Consider the following 9,029-nt stretch of genomic DNA (forward strand, 5'->3'; position numbering starts at 1 on the left):
GCAGAAGAAATCCCCGTGCATTCTTCTTTGCACCCGTGATCGTGGATGTGTCTGTAGGGTTCATTACCAGTAATAGGATCGCTGCTCTGATGCACTGAGAGGTATGTACTTTGATCATTTGATAGACTGAAAATTATTTCTAATTTATGTTCCCACCTTAATGTTTTTGAGAGAGCCTATTTGTTTGAAGATGAGTTTGAGACAATCTAATAAGATAAAAGCTGCCTAGTCTAATTTGGTACAAGAAGTGGCAGAGATCATCACCAGTTAGATGTCTCAGTGTATTTGTACGTGTGTGTATAGAGGTACATAATCTTTTCATTGCCTAATGTATATAGCGTGTCTGGTACTTTAAAAAAAAATCTGCTTCATTGAGGTCTGGTTGATAAAAAAAACTGTAGATATTTAATGTATAAAATTTGATGTGTTTGTGTCTGGTACTTTTAAAATCTCTCCATCCCTGGAAATCACACAATTAATATATGTGGGGGACAATAACTTAGACATCACTATTGTGATGGGGCTTTTAAAATGAGAACAATCAGGGAGGGCCGAGCCGGGTCTGGGTTGCCTCTCGGTGGAGTAGCTGTGCGGGCCTCTCCCCAGGACCTTGCCGTGAACTCTGCTTTGGGCCAGCAGGTGGCGCTTGTGCTCCCCACTGGTCACCCGGCTGTGAACTGAACTGAACAGAGTAACCCGCTGTTGCCCTGAACATACAATTCTCAAACCCCCTACCCCACCGCAAGGAAAACCTCGGAGGATTTTCTTCTGGGAAGAGCGATTGGTCTAACCTCTTAGGAGAAGAAATTGCATCGCCAAGCTTGTCTGGGAAAGTAAAATCTCCTCCTGAAGTGGTCTTCGAGGGAAAGAGAAAACCCAGCAAAGGCCATGCGGGAGGAGGGAGGTGGTGCTGGCGAGGGCTGGAAACTGCGGACAGCGGTTAGGGCTCCGCGTGGGAAATGCCTCCCGTATAGGCTGGAGGGTGGTGGAGACACCGAGCAGTGCAAGATTACTTGGGGGGTGGGGGAGGTAGTGACCTCCCACCTGAGCTCTGCTCAGACTTCAGGCCTAGCTCGGGAGACCCCTCCCCCATCCACCTACTGTGACTAAATGCCACTGGGACACAGCTGTGACTAGATGGGCCTGGTCCCTGCTCTCACAGAGGCTGCGGTGCAGGGGATAGTGTTTGGGATGGTAGCAGAGGAGCCTTTGGTGGGGTCTCCTCTAGATGTGAGGGGGAGGAGAGCCCAGGCTGACCGGTTTAGCCTCTGGACACCCTGGGATGGGAGAGAAGATTGGAAGGATCTGGGAGCAGAGATGAGCCGAACCAGAGGGGATGGGCTGGGAGGTCCACTCAGCAGGGGAGAGAGCTGGCTACCAGGGGTCAGTGGGGGAGCCAGGAGCTCTGAGCTGGGGGGCACCCACACCAGACTTCTGTAGGAGGAAGGGTGGGGCATTATGGGCCCCAATACAGACGAGGCTGGGCCATGCTTGGGCACTGTGTCATGTCCTGCTTTGAACAAGAAGCCCTGATTTGGCAAAGGCTCTGATGGGGGGTGAGGGGTTGGGGAGGGAGCAGAGAGACGGGGAAGTACCCTGTCCCTGCTCTCAGAGACAGGGTGATGTCAGTGGAAAGAGAAGACAAGTGTGTGAGTGCGTGCACATGCAGACACAACAGCTGTTACCATAAGGCTGTCAGTAATTGGAACCAGAGGAAGCATCCAGATGGCCAAGACTATGTGACCTTGGGCAAATACATAATCTCTCTATACCTCAGTTTCCTCATCTGTAAAATGGGAACAATATTAGTATCAACTTTGTAGGGCTGTTAAAAGGACTAAACGCAAAACAATGCTTGTAAAGCGTGTAGCACAGTCCCAGCACCTAGTAAGTATCACAAATGATTGGTGTTGCTGTCATTTATCATCATCAGCATTATTATTTGTCATCTGCTGGAAGAGGAGGGGTGGGGAAGGGTAGGATATGGATGGGCACTGAGAAGACCAGTCATGGGGTGGGCAAGGCAATGCATGCTGGAGCGGGGAAGAGTGGGAGCAAAGGAGAAGAGGCAGGAAGTGTTAGATGACAAAAATAACACAGTTTAGTAGTGAGTTTAATGTCCTTTATTCAAGGGAAAGCAATCCATGGGTTGGGGGAGCACAGGGCCTCACAAAGGGTGGAGCACCCTTCCTGAGGGATTTGAGGCAAGAGTTTCACAGAGCATTAGAAGCGGCGAGGAGGAAACAGGGCAGGATTGGCTAAGGGGTCAGGGGTTTCCTTGTAAGGCCAGCGGGTCCTCTTTTCTAGGGCCAGGTAAGCTAGCTCCAGCTCAGTTGGAGGATTGCCATTGGTGTGTGTTAGGTTTCCTTGACAGTGAGGTGTTTCAGTAAGTGGGGCCTGATGTAGGTTTAGATTTGTGACGTGGGCCAGGCCACTGGGGCGACCTCCATTTTCTGCATCCTGATAGATGAATTATCTTTGTCAGAAGGTAACATTCAAAGTCCTTGCTACTCAAAGTGGGGTCCGAGGACCAGCTTCAACATCACCCGGAGCTTGTTAGAGATGCAGACTTGGGCCCCAGCCCAGGCCCACTCACTCAGAAGGAGCATCTTATCAAGGCCTCCTGGTAATTTGTTTGCTTGTTGGCTTTGGAGAAGCCCAGCTCTCAGCCACAACTCATGGGAGTAACCAGTTTGGTGGGGCAAGTTGATAGAGGACTGGAGAGACGGGTTGGGACCTACTTCCCCCTAAATGTTTCCACGTGCAAGTTGTTAACTAGGATTCAGTATTTGTTTATAGTTTTTTTTCCTTTGAGGTAAAACTTAAATAACATGAAATGTTCATAATAACCGTCCCTTTGAATTTTCGACGAATGCATCTAATAATGAAACCAGACTCCAATCAACGTATAAAGCATTACCAGCACCTAGAAATTTCCCCCATGCCTCTTTCCAATCAATCCCTGCCCCAGCCCCTAGAGGCAACTGCCGTTCTGATTATTTTCCCTTCACAGATTATTTTGCCAGTTTTAGAACTCCAAATAAATAGAATCAGACGATAGGTTATCTTGTGTAATACTTTTTTCACTCAGTATAATGATTTCGATACACCCCTGTGTTGTGTGTGTCAGTAATTTGTCCCTGTTTATTGCTGAGCGGTATTCTATTGTGTAGGTATGCCACGGTCTGTATACGCGCTAGCCTGTTTCTGGGTTTTTGCTTATTATGAATAAGGCTGCTAGAAACATTCCCGTACAAGTCTTTTTGTGAATGTATATCATCATTTCTCTTGGGTAAGTACCTAAGAAGTGGAATCACTAGGTCATGGAAGAGGTGTATGTTTAGTTTTATAAGAAACCACTAGATCTTTTTTCCGGAGTGGTTGTACCATTTTATACATTTACCAACAATGTATGAGTGTTCCCGTTAACATTCTAGTTAGCATTTGGTTTTGTCAGGCTTTTCAATTTCCGCCGTTCTGGTGGGTGTATAAGGTGTTATTTTACACTTCCTAATGATGACTAATGATGATGACTAATGATGTTGTTTTATCTTCTTTGCTGTGCTTATTGGCCATTCGTATGTCTTCTTTTGAGACGTGTTTGTTCAAATCTTTTGTCTATCTTTAAATGGGGTTATTTTTCTTTTTACTGCTGAGTTATATGCGTTCTTTCTATATCCTGGATACTGGTCCCTTGTCAGATATGTTTTGCAAGTATTTTCTGCGAGTGGATTTTTACAGAAATCTTGGGTATTGGATTTGCTACCAGGTGGGGCTTATGTGGGTGCAAGGCTGGAAGTTATGTGCACCACTGACTTTGGAGTTGCATGCTGCATGTCCCTCACAGGCCTGGTGTGAAGCACAAATGAGATAACACAGGGGAAAGTCCTTTGCAAAGTACAAGATAAGCGAAGAGTTAACACTGACCCTTTGACCATGCGAAGAGGAAGATCCATTTCTCTGTCTTCTCCCCAGTAGTGCAGTCTCTCGAGAGCAGGAGACAGGAGAGAAAAAGCTACCCCTGGGCTGGAAACAGTCTCCCTTGTTAAGATCTGAGTGATTATAGTGCCTAAACCACAGTGCAAGCCTGGCATCACACCTCGGTTCAAATCCGGGCTCTATTTGAGCGCTTTTGGGCAAGCCTCCATTTCATGAAAACTGGAAATAATAAACACCTACCTCCCCAGGGTCACTGTGTCATCATTATTATTTGCAGAATGTCATGCTGAGAGGGCTGCACATGTTGTGCAGTCCTCACAATGACCTTTTGATGTAAGTCACATCACTTTTTTTTTTTTTCCTTAGGAAATTGTGGGTGAGTTATAAGACGCTCTTGGAGCCTCCAGGAGGCTGCGTTACAGACTCCCTCCTAGGAGTCCTGTCGGGGGAGTGTGGCTCTACGTGCCTGCGCCACAAGAGGCCACCAGGGGGCGCTCGCCTCCTCTTCAGGGACGGTGCTGAGGCCGGACGGTTCCCTGTCCCCGACTCTGCTCCAGCGTCCACACTGACCCCTTCGGCATTTTCCAATGCAGTGTAGTTTCCAGAAGGTCCCCATGTGGGGAGAGGGGGGCTAACAAGCCGGAGGACCCGACGTGGAAAGGCCAGGGAGGGCAGTGCTGGTCTCTGTCCCCTTAAAGACTTCCTTGGGGAAGGGGGCTCACGCAGGGCTGCGGGCGCAGGGGAGGGAGCCAAGTTGTGGAGCAGTTTTCTGTGCACCCTGGCCCCGCCCCTTCACACTCCCATTACCTCTCTGGACTTCAAGTCTTCCCCCTCATCCCGCCTGCCCCTGGCCGGGGGAGGCATAGCAACTCAGGGCTGAGGGCTGGGCCTGGCCAGGCATGCCCCTGGGTCTCCTGGCCTCCTCTGTCCCCACGGTGAGCAGTACCTGCGCTTGCTCTCCAGAGACACTTGGGCCTCCACCTGCCAGCCCCCCGCAGAGAGCTGGCTGGCGGGAGGGCGGGGGAGAGCTCCTCTGAGAGCCCTCCGGGTCACAGAATTGCCCTTGACTTGGTCCGGTTGCTTTCCCTTGGGACCTCATGGAAGGTGTCGGGGGTGGGCTCACAGACCCGGCCAGGGTCCTCTAAAGCAACCAAGCTCTCGATGGCCTGTTGATGCCTGACCAGCCCAGCCAGTTACTTGGTCATGGGGTGTGCGTGCCTGTGGTGGGCAGGGGGCCCCTTGTTCTGGAGACTTGCTGTCTAGGGAGGGAGACCCGGGGGGTATTCTTCATGGTCAACCAGCACCCAGATGGGCCACCAAGCTTCTCATAAGCCAGGTTCCTTCCTGTCTTCCAGAGACCATGTGACGGAGCCACAATTACTTTTGCCTCCTGAGCCCCTTAGCCATCCTACTGTTTGTGTCCTAGTCCCCTTGCCCACCTGTCCACTTGCTCAACTGCTCGGTAGCCATGGAAGTAGATGCACTTCTCCCCTCACTCATCCCTACCTCTGTCCACTTGTCCACTCCCTTGTCTGCTCACCCCCTCATCCAGCGAGTGTCTGAATAGCTCAGTTGCCAGCCCTGGTGCTGGGCACAGCCAGCAGGGAAGCTCTAAGTGATCCAGGGCAAAGCCTTTGGGGTCAGAGGGACTGGACGTGAATCCTGACTGTACTGTTTCCAGGCCACATGGAGATGGGCACGTTTCTCAAATCTCTGAGCCTCAGTCTCCTGATCTGTAAAATGGGGACCCTGTGCACTTTCCTCCTCCCAGCCTGGGTGTAAAGATTGGCTTCAGGATTAATTAAAGTGCTTTAACCAGAGCCCAGGGAAGGGAGTTGCAGTCACTGGGCCTCTCAGTGGCCATGTCCTGGCTGTGGGGACACCACTTGGCCTGTTCCCCATGGCGGCCCCATCTGCCTCAGGATACACCTGGGACAGGTAGGGGCTCACCCCTACCTCTTGGCCAGGCCGTGCTCCCTGGGCAGGCGGCCCCCACACCCAGCCCTGAAACGGAGGGCGATAATCACCGCCTTCCCACACACCCGGTCCTCTGGCTTCTGGCCCGCAGGGCACTCTGGGGTTGCATCAGTTAGCCAAGACACCTGGGAGAACCAGCCTGCTCCCTCCCCTTTTGCAGCCAAGGTCTCCAGGACGGCTGTGGAGGGTGGGGACAGGCCTAGAGCATCTGACCCCTGGAAGGATCATTTCCCCTCCCACCTGAGGCCTATACATGGCCAGGACCTGTCAGTCCCCACCCCATTCTGTTCCTTCCACAGGCCCAGTGGGACTGTTCCCTCCAGCTGCTCTGGGGGCTCCCTGGGGGCGGAAGGTGCTTCCTGACCTCAGAAAGGCTAGTCGAGCTAGAGGGTCAGCTGGGGCGGGCGAGGGGAGAGGGCAGGACCATGGTTGGGTGGGACTCTGGGTTAAGCGGGGGATCTCTTCCCTCTCCCCCAGACAGTTTAGCCAGGAGGCTGCACGGTACCTGGGGGAGCGCTGGGTGCCAGCCTTGTCTGGGGGAATGTGTAGAACTGGCTGTGGGCTTCGGAGTGGGTCAGACCAGAAGGCAAATTCCCCACTCGCCCTGGCACCTTGGGCAAGCCACTGGTCAAAATCTTACTGGTTTAAGAAATGCATGTGATGTGCTGAGCGTGTGCCCGGCACCGAGGAAGTGCCCTGCGGCTGGGGTGCTGCTGTGGGCGGGGGCCCAGCCTGGCCACTCAGGTCAGGCCAGCACCCCCACGGCAGCCTCTAGGAGCGATGCGATGGAGCCCTTTTGGGGCTCTGGGTGTCCTTTCCTTCCCTCTGCCAGTCCTCAGGGGACCTTTGTGGGGACATTTCGTGCTGGGGAAAATCCTTCTGCACCCTGGATGGGGGTGCAGGTAGGGGTAGTGGCTAAGGAGCACGAAGCCCTCAGGCCCATGTTTCAGCCTGATTTACTGAATGGGTGTGTGGGTCAGGGGAGGGGTTATAGTCTAGAGATGGGCCCAGCTGTGGGATGTGTGGGACCCACGCTCCAGCTGCAGCTGCCCGCTGGGTTGGGGCCCTGGCTCTGGTCTCCTTGCCCCGGGCCACATTTTGCATAATCCCGCTCAGTTTTAAGCTCCTGAAGGACAGGGACTATTTGTGGTTTTTTGTTTGTTTGTTTTTTGCGGTACGCGGCCTCTCACCGTTGTGGCCTCTCCCGTACACACAGGCTCCGGACGCGCAGGCTCAGCGGCCATGGCTCACGGGCCCAGCCGCTCCGCGGCACGTGGGATCTTCCCGGACCGGAGCACGAACCCACGTCCCCTGCATCGGCAGGTGGACTCTCAACCACTGCGCCACCAGGGAAGCCCCTATTTGTGTTTTTTTTAACCTTTGCATCCTTGTTGCCGAGTAGGGTGATGGGTGTGACCGACTGAATGAGATGAATGAATGGACGCTAGGTGGGCACGCGGTCAGGATAGGGTACGTGGACAGTGAATACTGCTTCCTGCTTGGGCACTGAAGAGCCCAGGTGGGCATCCCAGCGGCCCGTGCACGAGCTGCCCTGTGCCCCCCACCTGCCCTGAGGCGGGAGGGAGGCTGGCAGGCCTGGCACGTGCGGCCTTCTTGACCGAGGTCAGGGACTCCCTGTGTCCCATTCCTTGGTCCCAGCACCCGCTTTCTGTTCTGGGGTTGGTGACTTCCTCAGAGAGGGAGCACCTTAAAGGTGGTGTCCCTGGTGTAGAATGGGGGCTTAACAAACGTTTGTGCATTGAGGTATCCACTTGCTGGGTGGGCCAGCAGCTCTGCCCACGACCATCATCTGGCTGGGGACAGCGCTCCTGACCTGGCCGGCCCACCAGGTTGCCCCAGGGCTGAGGCGCCTCACAGCCTCATGACTCAGTTGAGTAGGAAGGTTTGGGGCCCAGGAGTGCCCTGACCTGCGGTTGGCCGGGACCTGGAATTCCACTTGAGGAGGTGGCCTCTTCAGCCACGCTCCGGCCCAGACTGGAGCAGGGTGAGTGGGAGGCCACCTTGCCCACACCTGTGAACCTGTGCTGAGAAGAGGCTGGGCCACACCGGGGGGAGCCGGCATCCGCCCGCAGGGGCAGCCCTCCCCAACCCTGGGACGCAGGGCTGGGCTGGGGCCCTCTGGGGAGCGGGCCCGCGTGGCCAGGTTTCCACGGTGTGGACTCAGGCTGGAATCCAGTCCTGGATCTGCCACGGACAGGCTGTGACCTTTGGGTGTTGCTTGTTTGCCCTGAGTCTGTCTGTTTCCTCGTCTGTACGATGGAGGTGCTCACATACAATGGAACAGTATTCAGCCATAAAAAGAAACAGAATACTGATCTGTGCTATAACGTGGGTGAACCTTGAATACAGGCTATGTGACAGAAGCCAAGCACAAAGGTCTGGATACATGGAGCGTCCAGAATATGCAAATCTATAGAGATGGAAAGTAGACTGGTGGTTTCCAGGGGCTGGGGAGGGGGAGGGGGAGCAACTGCTTCATGGATCTGAGTTTCTTTCTGGGCTGGTGAAAATGATTTGCAACTATGTACGGGTGGGAGTGCACACGGTGCATGTGCTAAATGCCACTGAATTGTTCACTTTAAAACGGTTCGTTTTCTGTTATGTGAATCTCACCTCAGTGAAAATTATGGGGCTGCTACTGACCTTGCTAGGCGGTTGGGAGGGGTGAGAGAGATGTGAGGTGGATGTGAGGCCCTGGCGGATGTCAGGAATGGAAGCTGCATTACCCTGGCAGCCGTGACCCTTCCTCCCTCCAGTGCAGACTGTGGTCCAGTGCACAGGCCAAGGCGGAGATGAGGGCAGGCGGCTTAGGCTGGTGCCTCCTTTAGCCAGAGGTAAGGGGCACTTCTGTGCTTGCTCCACCAGCTGTGGGTCAAGGGTCCTGTGCTGCAGACCCAGCTTCTAGCCTTGGATTTGCTGGGCGGCTTTGGGCTGGGCCTTCAACCTCGGTCTGTTTCTTAATCTGCCCAGACCTGCCTCTTACCTGCCTTGGAATGTGCATGTGTCCACTGTGTCTGAGATGTCACCCCTGCCATAGCCCTGTACCTCGACCCCTGTCTTCTTCACAGTGCAGACCACGGCCAGGCAGAGTG

This window comes from Pseudorca crassidens, chromosome 1 (assembly GCF_039906515.1).
Source record: "Pseudorca crassidens isolate mPseCra1 chromosome 1, mPseCra1.hap1, whole genome shotgun sequence".
Classification (NCBI taxonomy): Eukaryota; Metazoa; Chordata; class Mammalia; order Artiodactyla; family Delphinidae; genus Pseudorca; species Pseudorca crassidens.